This window comes from Topomyia yanbarensis, chromosome 3 (assembly GCF_030247195.1).
Source record: "Topomyia yanbarensis strain Yona2022 chromosome 3, ASM3024719v1, whole genome shotgun sequence".
Classification (NCBI taxonomy): domain Eukaryota; kingdom Metazoa; phylum Arthropoda; class Insecta; order Diptera; family Culicidae; genus Topomyia; species Topomyia yanbarensis.
Window position 1 is genome coordinate 34841313 of NC_080672.1, and position 19445 is coordinate 34860757.

General features: G+C 38.8%; 1 protein-coding gene across 4 annotated transcripts in view; it reads right to left on the reverse strand.

Annotated features, from left to right (window-relative positions):
* The window catches only part of LOC131688989 (nephrin), an 837157-nt gene extending 820041 nt beyond the window's left edge, over positions 1-17116 (reverse strand). For all 4 annotated transcript variants that reach the window (XM_058973699.1, XM_058973698.1, XM_058973697.1 and 1 more), the window contains exon 1: positions 15451-17116. The gene's annotated coding sequence lies outside the window, so the exon portion shown is untranslated. The remainder of the gene's footprint in view (positions 1-15450) is intronic.
* Positions 17117-19445: the final 2329 nt, after the last annotated feature.

A 19445-nucleotide genomic window follows, 5' to 3' on the forward strand; every position in this document is an offset into this window, starting at 1 on the left:
AGAAACTGGAATAACTTCTGGTTGTAATAAAATAAGAGAATTGTGCGTTGCGTTGTAGCGATGATTTTGGCGGATTGCACACTGACTTCATCATGTATGACTGCTGATTATCTAATAAGAGTTGCTTAGGAATCTTCATACCAATCCGACCCATATTAAATCCTCAACACATGATAGCCATCATTGCCGGCCGCCCCCATCTCCATCGTTCACGGGGAAGGATAAAGGATAAGGTAAACGGGAAGTGTTGATGCTCCACCTACTTAACGGAAGGACGACGATTCATCAGACTCTTCCATAGGTGTCGCGGAGTTGGTGGTTTGGAAGGGTGTAAGTTCTAGGATTCGCTCCAAGCAAGCGATGCGACCTGTAAAGAATATTTTGTTATGTAGTTGTTTAGTTAGTCTTCAAGTACACGATCACTCAAAAAAGAAAAGATCTTGTTTAGTTTTTGGTTCTTTTTAAACTCTGGGCAGCCGGCTACCGTGAGTATCCTATTTTTCCTAAACAAAAGCAATTTGAACTCCACACAGCCGACCGTGGGGTATTGCCTAGAAAAGCTAATCTTATCTGCGTAATTGGCCGGATCACTATCTATTGTACTAGTATTTAGACAGAATTCGCTACTTCTTCTCTACGATATATTTATTTGGTTGAAAACTACCGAGTGATAACACGTTATACAGACAGAGGGTTATGATAGCGCGAGATGTTATAAATCAAGGTATGTATTTCCTATTTTACGTATCGGATGATTTGTAAAATACACGTATACAAGCGATAAAATGATCATTGAAGAGAAATAAAAAGGATTATTAACCTAATACACGGGCTGGTTAGCAATAACGGAACTTGAAATTAAATTAATAAAAACAGAAGCGGCGAATTTTCAGTACGTATTGAGTCACGATCATCGATACTAGTCAGATTAAAGTCTTTTTGCGGCTGATTTCCGATCAGATATTCATTTTTACGGTACTGTTTCCTTGATTATATTTGTTCGCACCCTCTCATTCTGCTACTATCGGCAGAAGGCTGATAGCACCCAGTCGTCGCCGGTCTAAGGACCAAATGTCATCAATAGACTTAAGGTGCTTACAGATTGGTGGCGAGAATCTGAGCTGGCGCTGATGCTGATATTAGAATGCAAGATGCGAGAAACCTGCTTGCTGCAAACCAAAGGGATAATGTCAGAGTGAAAGCTGAGCGGATCGGCGCCGACTGCCTGCTTTTACTCTGACAGATTCCATTTGATATGCTGCAAGCAGGTTTCTCGCATCTCGCATTTTAATGTCATTGCCAGCCCCTGCTCAGCTTCTCGCGGCCACTCTGTAAGCACGCTTAGACTCGCGTGGAGGTCTAAGGACCAAATGTCATAAATAGACTTAGACTCGCGTGGAGGCATGAGATAGGTGACTTGTGAGAACTAAAGAGATTAAAAAAAACAAAGAAACGACATGCTCCGCCCTGAATCCAAACTCAGTTATAAGCTTCTACAGCTGAACTGAAACTACAAACGGAACATGGCGCCTCTTTGCCATTCCAATCCCTTTAGTGAAGACTATGCTATCTCACCGTTTGACGACCGTGGTCGTAATAAAATAAGAGAATTGTGTTGTTAAAACAAAGTATAACATATCTCGAGAACTACTACTTTTCAGAAAATTTTTGTTATTAGCATTTTGATTTAAATTGGAGTTCAGCATCATATTAAAAAAGAAATTTGTTTTTTTTTGCTGCAAATAGTAGGAATAATAAAAATATGTCAAAATTTGTTGTTAGGAAAACTTTTTTAATTGAAAGCTACAAAAACAAGTTTCTTCTACGTCTTTAAATCGATAAAAAATAGATTTTTGTCGTTTTTTGATGGGGTAACGCGAATAACTTCTAAAAAGGGCATAATCAGTCGAATTAACTGTTTTTGTTGGAAGAAAATCCCAAATATCTCGAAAGCTATAGCACTTTGAAAGATTTTTGTTAACTACCTTTTGATTTAAAATAATACTTAGAATTATGTTCTGTAATAAAATTATAGTTTTGTATGTCAATTAGTATGACATTTAAAAACACGTATAAAGTTATTGTTAGGAAAACTTTTTTACCGATAAGTTCTCCATCATACATTTTCGAAATGTTTTTTTTTCTCTTTAGATTTTTATTAACAAAATATTAAAAATTAGAAAAAATGAGTATTTTTGCACTTTAATTTTTTACCATAAATTTTTGCTTTTGTGAAAAATAACACAATATTTTTTAGCGCATATTTTTTAGTACAGAAATATTCATCCCCTATATCTCGTTCTCAGAAAGTTTTGCTGTATAAAATACAGTAATGGAACAAAAAAAAAATGAAATTAATGCACGTAGAAATATCTACGCCCTTTTTAAAAACTGCTCTTATATCAAAATATTGCAATTGTAAGAGAAAATCATGGAGATTCATAAACCGAACACAACTTCAAAGTTTCGGCCGGTTCCTCATGGAATTCCTCTGTTCTGACCGCTCTAGAACAAAAGCCCCAAATTTAATTTCCTGTTAACTTAGTTATCAACATACCAAAAAGTAAACTATCCTTCTCCGCAAATCACAATCTAGACTCAAACTCAAGGCGTAAAATGTAAACCTGAACACGAGCCACTCTCCTATTTCAACATGTGCGTCACAAACTATTTCGAAATGACCGACATCGTTTAAGGGTTTCGCCAGCTTGCAGCATTGCACAATCCTATTTGCAGCCCCATGTAGCAGCACTTCTCACTTGCCATTCTCGTCAGACTCTCGAACCAGATTGGTTTGAAACCCACCTACCTACACACCGACGTTCCACCACGACGACGCACCGCACCATCAGCAAACAGGTATATCGCTTACCACTCCAACGTCCGTTCGGCAATGTGCCCTCTCGGAAATGGTAACTTGAACCCACGTCCGCCTTTTGACGCGGCGGTGGCGGCGGCAGCGACAGCGGCGGTGGCCCCAAGTCGCCGTTTCTTTTGTCCCAAATTCATTCAAGCTTTGCCCGGGTAAGATCGCGAGCGCGACGGCCGTGTGCCGCATCGCACCGCACCGCCTTTCTTCCCAGTGGTTAAAGCTTTTTATTTGACTCACTCAGTACGAGTGTGAAGTACCTACCTACTGTCCACAAATAAAAGCACAGAACATTGCTACTACTGCCGCTCTGTTGAAAATCTTGACAACCAACGCGGCTCGCGTTACACTTGTATGAAACGAGCTGGCAACTTCAACAAATAACAGAAACAACGGGCTGCAAGCGGCTCATCTAAACGGTTTGTGGGTTTTCTTATGACTACAACAACTGAACGGAGGAAGCCAGCAAGCTAGGAAAAATGATACTTTTAAGGTTTTTCGTTTCCGATTTGAATGGGAACCATTGCTTAAGGTTGTAGAGTCGGTAGTGAATTGGAGATAAGCAGAAAAAAAAGGAAAAAAAAACAACTCACTCAATGATGACTTGATGGAATGGCAGCAGGCATTGGATGGAAAAAAGTATGCTTTTGCTTGATCCCTGCTGCGTAGTCCATGAGCTGAGATTGATTTACATCAGCCTCGGAGGAGTGAGAAGAGATATCCGATACCGGGGTTTTGATATCGGCGACCAGGGGAAATAAAATGAGGATTTGTAGAAACATATAAAATGTGAATTGATTGGTTGATGTGTGTTTAGGGTTTTTTTTTGGTGGTTACTGTTGACTTGCTACAACTCCGCGGGGATAATATTGGATTGATGTGGTTTTTTTTCGAACGACGTTCGAAACCAATCTGGTGGTTGAGTATTTTTTTGTTTGAACCGATTTTGGTTGACTTCGTTGGAAATGAGCTTTTTATATAGGAAAGGTTAACTCGATGAAATTCAATACGCGAAGTATCTGATTCAGGGATATCCGCTGTAAATGCGACGATTAGTCGAATTTTATCGTTAGTGGAATTTGATCGTCGGTGTTTACACAATTCCAGGAAAGCTTAACACCGTTTGAAAATATTGAATGGCGTTTTTTTACTAGTTTCCGCGCTTGTCGGAGAGTTTTTGCAAGGGATGTTTGCATTAATGTAAGTGTTGGTTTTTGGGTGTACGAAGGATGCGCGTAGCCGACAAAAAACTGTCTGGAAACTTTCTGTGAACATATGAACAGCCCACACATGCCACTTCCTGCTTCCTTCACAGTTGAACAGTTATCCAATATTTCATTTCGAAACTTTATTGGCATGAAACAGTACTCCACTCATGTCATGTAAGAAATAATGTTTGCTTTACAAATTTGTGTTTCTGGTCTGGTACATCTCTAGAGTCTCGCGAGAGAAACAGAAGGCGAAAAGAAAAAGGCCACCCAACTCCCGGAAAACCCGAAAAGTTGCTGTTTAATTTATTATAATTTTGTTAGTCTGACATGGAAAATTATGTTCCCGACCAGCCGAATCTATGGCTGGGTGAAAAGCGGTGATTGTGGTAGGCTGTAGGCTGGTGATGAAGTGGAACGACAACTTTTCCGCTCTTACATGGGACGGGTACCCGAGCGAGTGGTTCGTACGTGCGTGAGGTTTGCGACTCTTTCACACCGAATAGCTGGAAGTCTGGCCCGCCTCCGAGCTCCGCAAAACGAAAAGATGGTGCTAGTGTTGATAAAGAATGGAGGCTGATGAAAAGCCGGAAATAGAGGACGAAAGTTGAGTACAGACGTGAACACAAACACAACCACGTTCAAGCACATATTGAAACATATTCATTTTACGCCGAAACGAAAATGGATGGAGCGGAAAAGCTCTTCAATTTGTTGATGAACTGACGCTAAATGGGAAACGTGCCTCGGTCAGGATTCGGGCGGGTTTTCGTAGAGTCACAAGTCGTACACGGTACTGGTGGTATTTCAAGTTTATTTGTTGGTTTAGCTGTATAATTCTGGAGGGAAACCGGAAGTGGAGATAGGCAGAAGTTTGCATTTATTTTGCGACCCAAGTAAAGGTAGATAATACAATGATTTCTTACTGATAACTGATAACGAAACTTGAATCGATTATCCTGCTTACAAATCACAGAAAAATTATTTCTTCTGATGACACTGAGTCGTATTGGGCGTATCTTGAATGAATCAATAAATAGACTTCAAGTGAGAGGAACTTTGTGGGAAACCGAAACAAAGTGTCTTCTGTAAACAGAACAAGCTCAATTTCGCCCGGAACTACATATAATGGAAGGTGACTGGTCCAATGATACATTTTTGGATGGAGCTACGAAATTTTAATGGATGAGACTTTTACAAAGATGCAATGTGAAACAGGAAAGCAGATCGAAAAACGAATAAGGCAGCTTAAAACCAGTGAAAAAAATCTTACACCTGTGAGCGGAAGGATGACTGAGTTTGGCTGTAATGAGTCTTTCGAATTGGTCATTAGAGTGGTTTCTATATCCGCAATACCCATACGCAGTTACAATTCTGTATCCAGAAATGTCCTGTAGCATAGAAGGGGGTTTGCGTGCGAATCGCTAAAGATTCATGGTTCGAATCCCAGCCAGTAGAGTGCAATATTTTTTCACGGGTTTTAATCGCCGTTATTCCACCTATTCGTTTTTCGATCCGCTACCCTGTTACACTACTGCCGTAGTAACATTTTTTCAAGGCCGAAATAATGGAGTTTGTGTATGGAAAGTGCTGTTGTCACACACTATTCCTTTCTTCATTATCCTAATTCAAACCATTACAGGTGCTCAGACAACGCTGTGTTCTTACAACATTCAGATCGTACATTTCAGAACTGTGAAATAAACCCTGCGCGAAAAATATTAAAATAAAAGTAAGCGACACTGAGGAGTTGTAAAACGGGTTTCATTTTAGAGACATAACTATCAAAAACATTTATATTATTTGTAGTAGGTGTCTAAATATAACAATAGAAAAAAACAGTTCCTTAAAACTCATTTCCGTGTTGAAAATATTATGCTTCTCATGAAACATTTCAGAATCAGAATTTAATGATAGATTTTTAAATAATCCACGGTCAAGCCACCCACGTTCGCAGCTCTGACGACAAACAGACCACGACTCCTCCGGTTGGGTCGTCCTCAAGGGCAAACATATTTATCACTTGTCACCCTTGTAGCATTGCTGTCGCTTTCGCTACTATCGATCTTGTGCATTCATAGGCGATTCCTCCAAATTGCCACAAATGGTGGTTGACACTCGTCTCATTTCACACTCTCGTGATTTGGCAGCGTCGCCATCAACGTACTAAATGTACTTTTCTAGAGTGCTCCGACTGGAGCCGAAGAGCTGGATTCTGGTAATCACTAACTACTGTTGCAGACGAGATGGAAACTGTCAGCGGGCCGTGATTCTTGTTCTTGTTATGCTGAGTTTACGATAAAGATGTACTGGAGTGGAGATTTCTTGATCGCTTGGGAATGAACGTTTATATGTTCGCGCTGAAGATGCCTTTTTACAATTATAAGTGCATAAATGTTCACTTAATCGCCAATTTCATGCTTGCGAGATCGTGGTCGTGGATGTGTGTAGATGATCGTGGTCGTGGAACGCGTGAATCTGGTTTGTATTATCGCGAAGGGTTTAAGCGTTTGTATGTTATTGTACACGTTCTTTTTGTCGCGCGAGCGCTTGCATGTTGCAAATGGTTATAATTTTGTGTGTACTAATAAGTTTCTAGGAACGTAGGGTTGTATGCATATTCCCGTGTGCTTCTGGGTGTCACCGAGAGAGGAACAGATGAAAAAAATAACACATTCAGAAAAAGTTAGATAAATGTAAAACTCGTATGCTACAATAAACTAGAGAAGGACATTAAATATTGTGACAGTTATGTGGAAAAAAACATTCAACAATTAATAGATCCAATGCGACATCCCGGCCTCTTCGATTTGTCACTATCGAAGCGTATTGCAATCAACATCATGAAATAGCTTTCTAGTAGAAATAATTTTGAAGAGTTACTATTATCATCTATAGAAAGTGAATTGCTATTTTTCCAGCTGGTACATTAAATGGGAATTTACGTTCAAAAACAAACTTGAGCATTGAATCAGTAATATCGGATAGCAACTAAAATGTTGCGACTGGTAGCATCTTTAAGTTAGTAACTTGGAATTAACATCTCAACTTTTTTTCCTAAGTATCTGCCTTAGAAAATAACGATACGTTTTGATGATCGAATATCTAGCGAAGCATCGTCTCTCGTTTATATTGCTATTATGGAATAAAAAGATAGAGATGAACAGAAATGGAGAAAGGATAAATTGGAATCGACTAAAGAGAGTCAGTTTTCTTCTCTTCTATACACAAATGCTTTCCCTGCAAACCGCGCATTCCGGATTGACTAGAAAGCCATTTTCGAAATCACCTTACGTCTTGGTGAATCATACAACTTTATGTAGTTAATTGAAAGAATTTTCCAAAGCATAGAAAAGCAATCATGCAGTAAAATCAGCATTAAAGCTTTCTTCAACAAACTGACAAACTGTTCTAATCTTGAGGATAAGTGTAAGAACGAAATCAAGAAAAAAAAGGACATTAATATTATTATACTAAAATAAACCCTATTACTGAGCAATTTAGTGCCAATTTACCGTTTCATGAGTCCGGCTTGCTAAACCGAATCAAATATTTCAATTTCGCCAGTTATCATCAGCTTGAAATGAACTCTTCTTCTTGCGACATATCACGCTTCACTAAAGTTTTACTTAAGAACACAAGTAGTGTCCGTTGTTCGAAGCTAGCGTCAACCCGGCGCAAGCTTAGTCCGGTCACTAAGTTGGTGTCGGATTCTGATGAGATGACGTCGAAACACAAACTCCATAACTGCAATTTAGTTTTTGGAGTACTGGCTTAGCAAATCGTATCTCAAAAGTTTCCTGGCCACCAGTTTTGAAATCAATTAATAAATTAACTGTAAAAGTGTAACTGAAAGCGTGCAATAATACCAGAACTGGCTGGGCGGGCAAAGCATAGTTGCCTTGTACGCAGCTCACCTGGGTTCGATTCCCATGATCATGTGTAATCACATTTGAAAATTGGAGGGAAAACCGTTTAACCGTAAATAATTGAAAATTTCTAGCTTGAAACGCACTCCGCAAAGTGAAACTTAATGTAATGTAATGTAATGAATGTAATAATTAAAGTCTTACTTTTCCAATAAACTCTAACACATTTCTAAACAAGAATACATGGACTGGATATATTTATTAGTAAATGTTATTGATTATTTAAGGAATTTAAAATTTCATTATAACCATTCAAAAATCCTTCTAAATGCTTTCCTATTCCAAATTCTAAATAAAAAAGTTTCCTCTCAAAACTCTCAAGGAATGAAGAAATATTAATTTGAGCCCATGTGTATTTTCTCTATTAAATTTTGTACAACTGATTTTCTCATTTTCTTTCATCGAGCGCAGTTGAAATATGCCAGATCAGCGCACAACAGAGTTGCATCTGATAAGTGGCGACTGTCGCTTTTTGTATATCTCACCGTTTATTGTCAATAAACATTTCAGATAGGGAGCTCGAGGAATGCTATTTTAACCACAGCCACAAGTCGCCTGCCAGATCAGAAACTTGGAGGAAAATTTGATTCTTTATTGGTGGTGTTGGTTGTTGATTCAGAAGCATGTGGTGTAATCGTTCTTACTTCGCTGTTGGTAATGGAAGTTGCTGAGTTAGTGTTTGTTACCGTTCGGTCCGCAGTTGCTGTTGGTTTAACAAACGGTTGTGGTTTAGCATACGACAAATCTCTGTGTGCTGGTTTTGTTTGTAATAGAAGAAATTTTCTTAGCAGCCACTCCGTGCAAGGTTTTCCGTGGTTTAGCAGCTGGTTGTCCTATAGGAATCTGGAAGCGAGACGAATGTTCGCTGAGTATATGCAATAGATTGGACTGATTTGCATTGGTTGGTCAAGTAGGAGAGGATAGGTTTTGTAGGGCGTATTCTCCTCACACGAGCGCCTTTATAAAGTCCTGGGAATAAGTTCCTCCATAAATCTTTGTTATTGTTTGTTTACTCCTCTTAGTTATTTTTTAGAAGTGCTTTGGTGTTTTTCGTTTTGCTAGTTCATCTTTTGTAAAAATAATATTTGAATTAGGTATGTTTCTGGACACTATTCGCCGTTACGATATTCCTAAAACGTATTTTTAGAAACCTTATGAATCTTCTGATGGCAGGGCGCCCAGCAACTTATAAAATCTTGAATCGTACGGGAACTCTGGCCCAGTTTTTAATCGAATCTCTACTACTAACAATCTTTGTCTTCTGTGACACTTGTGAAGTGCGCAGTAATTTATAGCGAAGACAAGTGTCGGACTAACATTCCTTCCCCTTCCTGTTATGATTTACGTTCGGGCCTGGCAAAATAACGTCCAGGTGGCACCCAAGAGCATGAAGCCTCCCAACGTGCCAGAGCTCCGCCCAATAGAAAAATATTGGGTAAGCGTCAAGTGCAACGTCAAGAAGATACGAAAGAGTCAGTCAGTCAGCGCGTTGCAGTTCAAGACAAACTGGCGTTTTCCAAAGAGGAAAGTGACCAGGGAGGCTGTGCAAAATATGATGGAAGGAGTCAAACGAATGGCCCAGCAATTCGCATTCGCTTAAAAGGAAGCTTGAGTGAAATTTTTTCTTTACTTTGGATGACTTCAACTTACCAAAGAAACATGATTTGATTTTTTTAATACAAAGTTTGACCAAGTCACACATATTCTTGTTTGATCATTTTTTTCTATTGTAGCACCCTTTTTTATATTCTTTCGTATGTAGGTCAGACTCGATTATCCGGGGATTTAACATAGTTTCACCCCGGATAATCGAGTCAAACTTTTTACATCATGAATTTAAGCTCCATTCAAAATGATATTGGTAATGAAATGGCTCGAGTATATTTCCCTGGTATAGTAAATTTAAATGTGCCGTTGGGATCAGCCTTGAATTTCCGTAGGAATTTCAACAGCACTTGACGATAATCAATATCACTGCTGGCAACTGTGAGAGTTTTATTGTAGTTTTAATTAATCGAACCACAGTTTTTCTTGGAGAACTCAGCACAGATCGACACTAATTTTGGAGCTAAATGTGCATAATTATTTCTCTTTCCCCTTCTGCACGATGAATTACTTGGAACCACGTTAGTTTAAAGCTGTAAAAATGTAAATCAAGGGGTTAGTTTAAAACTGTAAAAATGTAAACGGTTGATCGGTTTGACGGTATTACAAACATCATCAAGCATATTTCGTGCATCAGTTTTAAAGTGGCTCTGCCAAACGATTGCTTTAAGGTGGTTATTGTATTACGCCTCGATCGGTTTTTTCTGTACTTCTAGTAGTTTGCTTTTCTACTATTCATGTATACCAAAAATTATAGCGGCCATTTTATACGCTTTTATTTAATCTCTTTGCATCTTTTTTTTTTTCTTTATTCGGGATTTTATTTTTTCTTTTATTACTATACCTTAAATTAGATTCATACTAACCATTACTAAAACAATTAATTGCATATTCTCATATATACACTCGCAATCTCTCTCATTCAAAACGTACAAGCGCTCGTGGCCTTCGCGATAACACAAACCTGGTCACAAACGCGTACATGCAATTGCAATCAACCACACATAGTAACGCCCGCGATCGCGCCCCGGTAATTAAGTGAAAGTAACGTAAAAAAATGACGCTCATATTCACTAGACAACACATTCCATGGAAACATGATCGGGAACTCTAGTGGTATGGGTAAACTATCTTCTAGTATTTGCACCGTATACTGAAAATTAAGTATGAGAGTCACGGTCCGCGCGACCATTCAGGAACACACGCTAATGTCCACACTGTTATAAAATCGAATTTGTTCACGCGAAGTTACCCATACGCTAGCAGATGCGATAAATACACTAATATACAAACGCTTGAGCTTCATTCGTGCAGAACTACATCCGCGATCTCGCAAACATGAAAATGCTCCGGTGATTAATTGAACGTTTTAGCACTTATAAACTTTTCAACGCTATTTCAAGCGCAGATCAACAAACACAAGTGTTCGCTCGATCACGAATCGGTCACGTCAGAAAATCCTACCCTCGGCTCTAGTAGCAAGGCTCCAGTTGAACCAATAAAAAAGTGATGCTCATATACACTAAACAACACATCCCATGGCGACATGACCGGGAACCCTAGTGATATAGTGAATCTCACTCTCTTCTAGAATTCAGCACGTTCACATTCAAATGCTTAAGAACTTCGCGATCACCCACGCACTTCAACACCAATACTTTATCACAAATAAACTTATAAATGAGGTCTCAAGTGGGAACCTTCAAATGCCGATGTTCGCGCGATAATGCATCGTTCACATCCGAAAATCTCTACCTTCGGTCTTAGCAGCCTAGGTTCGTGCCCTCAGTTGGACTAAAAAATGACGCTTATATTCACTATAACACCCCAGCTAACCAGGTGTCGTATAAGGATGACCAAAAAAAATTTTATAGGGATGCAATTTTTATCGGAATCGTATAATTGTACACCGTATGTATACGTATTACACAAAATTTATCTTAACTATTGCGTTGTGATGACTCTTTTACGATTCACGTATATGAGTGCAAACTAAGTCGTATAATATATGTAAAGGATCATTATTAGTGCAGTAATATGCCACAATTACGACTACACAAATGTGTGTCGGCAATAACCAAATTAATCCAAAAATTGTACGCTAAGAATCGTAAAGCAAAGTGTGGTGGGGAAAATTTCGTATGAAATGCTGGCTTGGTACCGACTTCAATTCAATCTCTAAAATAAAATGACAGTTCTGTTACGTTTTCCAAAAAATAAATAAATCGATACTTTGTAAAAAAAAGGCGGTCTCAGTTATATGCTGATATGGCCTTCAAATCATTCCTATACCAGCATGGTGGTATCGTGCCAAAAATAGGAACTTAGAACTATGGAAATATGGATAAGATTTAATAGTGTATCGCGTAATAAATTTTGAAAAAGTTGATTTGTTTGATTCGGACACTCTTTTGGTTATTTCTGTGTTTTGTTAAATTTTGCAAACAATTTTATTTTTATCTATTGACGAAAAATGTTTATTAAAAACAAAAATAAAACCAAATAAAGTTTCTTACGCCTACTTGTATATATGTCTCGTAGGATCGAAGCAAAAGTTTATAATTTATTTATATGATTACAATTTATTTAAAATATAGAAAATGCCACATTTGTTCGATGTTTTTGGCCGAAAGGCCTTGTATAAATCAATTTGACATTAATTGATTTATTATTTGTACATATGCTCGGTGTTAAGTCAGACCGGACTAAGTCGCAAACCATCAAAAAATGAGATAACGATAACACCGGATAAAGAATTTCTTCAGCTACATTCGACTTTTGCCAGACTTGAAATATGTAAACCTAAACAAAAATTATTGCAAAAAATAATTTTCAATTATAACGTAGAGGATGCTACGATTCAAATTTTAAACCCGTTTTTCTCGAAATCAATATTTTGTCACATAGTCCGGTCTCACTTAACACCGACCATATGGACAAATATGTACATTTTCATCAATACAAGGAAGATGTTATAATATATGAATTGATTACAACACATTTTGGAAGTCATTAAAAATATGTTAATATGTTTAATAACAATATTCTTTCTAAGGCCTCATACAATCGTATATAGTACTGTTTTGAGTCGTAAGAGTGTATAAAAAGTGTCTGTTTCTTGCCACATGGAATCAGACTAAGTACCGACCACAGTCGCAATTATGTACAGTTTACATCGTATTTTGAAATCCACTTTCATCTCAAAGCAGATATATTACCTTTACTTTTGTCCGTATATAGCAGTGGTTTTCAACCGGGGGTGAATTCACCCCCAGGGGTAAATTAGACTATTATAGGGGGATATTATGCGAGACAAATTTCAACTTGAACAATCTTAACATTCCCGTCGAGTATTTACTTTTATATTTATTTCAGTGTGTCAAGAATTGAGACGCTTACTGAGAGTACCCAGGAACAGATCTCTGATTGTAAAATTATGCTTTTTATCCAATTGAACATAATTTTTTTCTGACAAGGTAATGATAGTAAGCAATTTTCAGAAATGGGTACATCATGGTGATCAATATACGGAAAGAGGTACACAAAACGAAAAAGGTTGAAAACCACCGGTATATAGCATATTTGCGCATTGTATACGATTTAGTTGTACTCTATATTTACATGTAGAACTCGATTGAAACTTCAATATAACTAATAAATTGTTTGCTGAGACGTTCCATGACGACACGATCGAAAATTTACTCTCCTCTAGCTTCTAAACCATACGCTGAAAATTAAGTATCAGATTAATGGTCCTCAAGCGATTATTTAAGAATGCACGCGAATATGCGTATGGATACATGATTATAAAATCAACTTTATATACGATAGCCTACACGACATACAAACGCCCACGGGATCGAACTCGTTAACATACAAACGTTTGAGCCCTTAGCGATGATAGACACGATCGTGAAATCCCTGCGCCTGCATGTATCTGAACCGAACAATAGTTATCACAATCAGTATCACGGCCCGCTGAAATTGGCCTTAAGTAGTGCTCGAGATATTTCCCGTCTCATCTGCAATTGTAGTGAGTGGTTCTGACGGGGAGCCCTTCCGAGACCCTAGCTCTACAGCTCCAATAGTACAACTACAAACAACTAAATGCTTTTATCCGAACCCCGGGCGCGCCGTTAATCGCCAAATTAAGTGGGTCTTTTTAACGGATCTAGCATTTAAGAACCTAATAATTCATATCTGAACTTAAAATTGACTGATTATGAAATCCATGCTTTCTGAAAGCAGAAAACTGCCCATTTTTAATTCTACGATCCAAAAATCAACACGTTCAGTAATCCAAAAAAATGGGATGAGAAACCAAAGAAATCGGAACAATTAGGACCAACAAGTATTTCTTTAAAATGTCCGACATTTGTCAAATGATTGGCGGAGATTCGCGAGTTGATGATTTCTTAAATTAAGTCTGATTGATTGAGAAACCCTGATTATTATTCCGGGATCAGTACACAAAATCCAAGAATCTCGGATCGCTGGATAAATGAAATTTGAAAACAGATTAGTCATAGAATTTGCGTTTCGACTTCGTCTCATCAAAATCCGACACTAACTTAGTGACATGACAAGGCCGCAAGAAAGGGGGTTCTGGTTAAGTTCATGTGACATGGATGCAGAACACCACGGAAGACTAGAGGTTGGCTCAAAAACACAAATCGTGTTTTCGTTGTTGGAGCTAACGTCAATCCTGCGCTAGCTTATTCCTGTCACTAAGTTAATGTCGGATTCTGATGAGACGAAGTCGAAACGCAAATGTCATATCTAATTTAGTTATAGGTTTTGTGCAGTTAACGAGCAAATGTGGTTTAAAACAATTTTCTCCTTAGTTGAGAAAAATAGGTTTAACCTTAATATTTCTCCATCAAGGAGAAATATATCATAGTAAAAAACAAAATATTTGAAATTCAAGTACAGAACAAACATCTATTCACAAAATGTATATATCTGGAATCCAGAATACATGTAGGAAAAAAAATGAGTCAGCGAATTTACATATTGAGTATTGCCTAAATCCAGCAAAAAACGCATTTGGAAAATGAAGTCATCGAACTCAAGAATTCAAAAGTACAAAACCAAGAATTTATTATTTATTAATCTATGAAAGTTATATGGAAGATTCAAAAATTTAAATATTGATTGTAACAGTTTTGTAGTAATAATGTATCCATGAAGGAATAGAATAAAACCAAAAACAATCCATTACTCAAATAATTATTTTCGAGTTTAAGAACCAAGATAAAAAATTAAAAGTTCAGCGATCAAATTAATTCAAGTAGGCAGGACCTCGAAAATCGAGAAGTAAAGAGTTTATCAATATTAATCAAAAATGTAGCAAATCTTGTGTTCACAAAGCAAACAACTGGCCCAGAATGAAGTTCCGGAAGCATAAACAAATCGAAACTTCCGTGCTTTCGAAACCTCATTCTGGAGCAGTTAGATCCTTCGCTAACACATGTAGTGTTACGTTTTTGGATTTAGCGTATATCTGGTGCTAAGTCAGTACCAATTACTGATGAGACGAAATCGAAACCGAATCCATGATATATTCGTAACTCGCCACAAAACAAAAATTCTGTAATCAACCGTGGGATATCAGTCGGAGGTAAAAGAGTGAAAGTGTTGAATTTTATTATCATTCTGGATCACTCTTCGTGACAAGTTATAATACGCGTTCTGAGATCAATTGGTTGATCCTGCAGTCGATATTCATATCCGTGAAGAACTTAACTTCTTTAGCATCACCAAAACTATACATACTGGGTAAAGAAAACTCTGTCTACCTTATCTAAACTACTATCAACGTATTCACGTAGCCACTCACCTAGTTGATTAAAGCTGTTACGAGACACTAGTAGGTTCAGAACTTTGTATTAATCCGATACATTGACTGAGTAAGCTATTCTTCTTTTTCTTCTTCTTCTTGGCTTACAATCACTGTCGCACTTCACTTCAATAGAAGAATTCACTCCTCGAAAAATCAAAAAAATACAGCCACAGGCGAAAGGTGCAACCAAAACAAACGATATCACAAAACCGAGTAGAACCGCAAATCCCACAAGATCGTTGCAGCCACAAGAATAGAGGAAATAAAATTGCACTTGTCTCCCACTTAGCTTAGCTATCCCGTTTCACTATTTGCCATTTTGGGATCGGTATTACCAGGCAGCAGCACTATTCACAATTTCGGTTTCCCACTCGCATTTATTCATCGACAAGGGAACGAACGGCTCTTTTTCTTTTTCTGTTATTATTCACACTGATAACAAAATCCACCCCCTTTTCTTCGCTGCCTGGTGTTGGCAATCGTTGTTCCCGGGGTTTTTTCGCGTAATCACCGCTGCTTCTTCGACACTGTCCTCGGCAGAGGTGTCATCATTAATGCTCAGCTGCTTCCCTGTCGACGGTAATCGGTTGGTTGACAACCGGAGATCATAAATCTTCTATCAGCATCCGACTGGGAGGCCTTTCACTAAATCCACCCTCATTTTCCCTTCAAATTCACGTTTTCAACCAACGTCCGTACGGGATTATTCAACACTACCACCACCCAGTCCCGAGTTAGGAGCGGGAGGATCTGGCTTCACTATTTCGATAAGCAGTAGACTCAAGGATACGAGAATATTTTTTTATGTTTGATACCACACGGCACGACAGCACTACACTCCGTAGCCAAACAACTCACTGTAGGAAAAATCTTCCAGATGTCAAAAGCATCCTCCGCTTTGCATTTCACCAAATAACACCAGAGTCCTCTCTTTTCCCGTGGTCCACCAGTGCACTGGTTGAGTGTTGGTGTTTCGAAATTATCGCAATTCTCGCAATACGCTAGCACACGCTTTTCCGCATATCTCTACACACAGCATCCAAGGCAATTTCTCACAAACACACTCTCCCCTTCTGGTTGAGAAAAAGGGAAATTTTCCCTTCGACCAGAAACCCCACTGACTGGTTTCTGTGTGAAAATCCCGAAATCCTAGCGATTCACTGCCACGGCATCGAACATCCGTCAGCTATCCTCCATCAAAACCTCACATCCTTAACCGCAGCAGCACTCTAAACTAGCTTCCCAAGATCACCAATGTTTTCCAGCTTTTCCACGCTGCGATGGTATTCGTGTGTTTTTCCCGATGCAGCTTCAAAGCTATTTCCGCTAGGACAATATTCGGTATCACGGCAGGCAGCAGCTCCGAGGAGGTCCTTCCCCCCTGCTGCGAGATAGAGATTCACTTGCTCACGGCACGGCAACTTCCCGAATCCCGAAATCCAGATCAACGCGCGCGCTGGATCATCTAGTTCACACTATTTCCGAACCTGTAATCCTTTGCACACTGATTAGATCCCATTCAACCGGATGTCCGCGGTGTCACACAGATGACAGATCTGTTCTGACCGCCGTCAGGCGGGTCGTGAGAGGGAGAAGAACAAAAAACCACCGACACCTAACACGCTAGCATTCCCCCTTAAAACGGAACGTCGTCACGATGTAAAGATCTAGCTCGTACTAACCGCTCGGATGTCGCGAGAGGTGATCCGTGGCCGACCCCGCTGACTGCTGCTACAACCAACGCACGAAGCGCTCGAGAAAGACAGAAAAACACGAAGCTGAAGCGTCCCACCCGGCCCGGCCCGACCAGACCAGACCGGACCCGGACCCCGGCCAACAGCAGAAGGATGACGCGCGCTCTCTTTCTCGCGCTAACCAACGGCTCTCGCATCGCGCAAAACCCCGTGCTCTCCGTGCTTATGCTTGTGACAAGAGAACGACGAGATCCACGACGAGCATAAAACATAGCATAGGCGCAGGCTCCGTGTCGCGTGCCGTCAGGATGGCTAAATGGTTGCGTTGCTTTGCGTTACGTTGCATCACCCACCGCCAACGAGGTGCTTGTTTTGATACATGCTTGTCGGTATAGGATGCGATGTCGCGCGCGAAGGTTGGTGCTAGCGGGTGCAACATGTTGAGCGAATGTTTTCTCATTTTATTCGTGCTTTCGTGCGTAGGTACATCTGCGATGCAATGAACTTGACTCATCGCTCGTTGGTCTGTTTTTGTTTTGCTCTCTCGTTCTCCACAGTGCCGTGAATGACGTCACTTTCGAAACGGGTGGTTGAAGCGGAGCAAGTGAATGCGCTTTGACCGGTGCTGCATGGGAATGTTTGAGTTAGTTTTTTGTTTGATGTTGGTTGGGCGTTTTGTTTTCTTGCTAATGAAGGGGAGGATCAGTGTTAGGCAATAATGGCTTGGTCGAAAGAGCAATGTTGTGTTCTGGTGGGATAAATCGAAGCCTGGAATCGAACAAGATTGGTTCTGTTATTTTAATTGACATTGGCATGAGAAAAACGATTTTTTTTATTGAAGCAGTATGAGACATTGAAAAAAAATTCATCCATCCAGTACGTATTTACGACTTTTACATAGAGTAATGTAGAGAGAAGTGGGCCATGTTTTGATTCTTGGTCGTAAAATAACTAAAATCAAAAGTTTCGTTTTTTTAGTCACGAAGCGAGCAAAAAACGCAACTTCTCGCTATTTTAGATTCATGAAATTGGGTTTCGAGTTTCGTTGTTTTGTGTGTTTTCAGTGTTTTTTAATTATAGGGAGAAGCGAGCTATCCAAGCACTCCTCTCAAAAAAAATCATATACATGAAGGCGAATGTAGATCAGGGAGTTTTTGCCAATAACCAATTCGTTCTCAAATTAGCAAAAGTATAAATGGCGAATTTAAACGAAGGGCGGATTCGAAATGGAAAAAACTGTGATTCGTCATAATGTAGATCCTGAGGCTTGCGGAGTCGTTAATAACCAATTCAAAAAAAGCCTATTTAATCGACCAAGCAGTGAAAAAAGCACTTCTCATGTCACTACTTTGCTCCTTCATAATTTTTTCAAAACAAATGCGAAATAAGTACACAGCACGAGACAGGACGAATGTAATAAAATGAATAAAATTACCACAATAAATAAATTGACTGTATCGATTTTGTTGGCTATTTTTGGCAAATTTAAGACCAATGGAAACTCAACATCATGTTTTACCGCCGACACCGGCGGTTATGTTCTATCAATGACCATGCGGTAGACTTGGGTGCAACGCCCAACTCCTACTTAGCAGAAGGCAAAGGATTCATCATATTTCCTTTCGATCATGTCCCTATGAGCCTGCCTAGTCCTAGTTTTCCGTTCCAGGTTTATAACTGATTCACTCTAGAATACCTATCCGTCTTTCAATTTCATTAGCTTTCGTTTCTCTTAGTCTTAAATTTGCCGAAAATAGCCAACAAAATCGATACAGTAGAACCTTGCGGCAATTAAAACATAGTAACCTAAATAAATTGAATAAATTAAACAAAATAAAGAAAATATTTCAATGAATGGAATAAACAAATTGAGTGTAATGAATAGAGCGTATAAAATGATAAAATGAACAAAGTGAACTAATGAATGAAATAAAGAATAATATGAAAAAAATAATGAAGATTATAAAACAAGTAACATGAATAAGATGAGTAAAATGAATTAATTGTAAAAACTCACAAATAAAAGAATAGAAGGTATTAAATGAGTAAAATGAATGAAACGAATAAAACTATGTAATCATATAAATAAAAAGAATACAAAGAAGAAGAAGAATAAAATAAATGCCCTAGAAGGTGACGTTTATGAAAGACCAATTTGCTTCCACGAATTTTTCAGTATTACTCATCAAAAAACCCTCGAAAGTTGGCAAACATCGTGGAGCAGTGGGAAGCTAGGAAGGTGGCTACATTTGATTATCCCTAAGGTATCGACGAAACCTTGGTTCAAGGGGATGGATG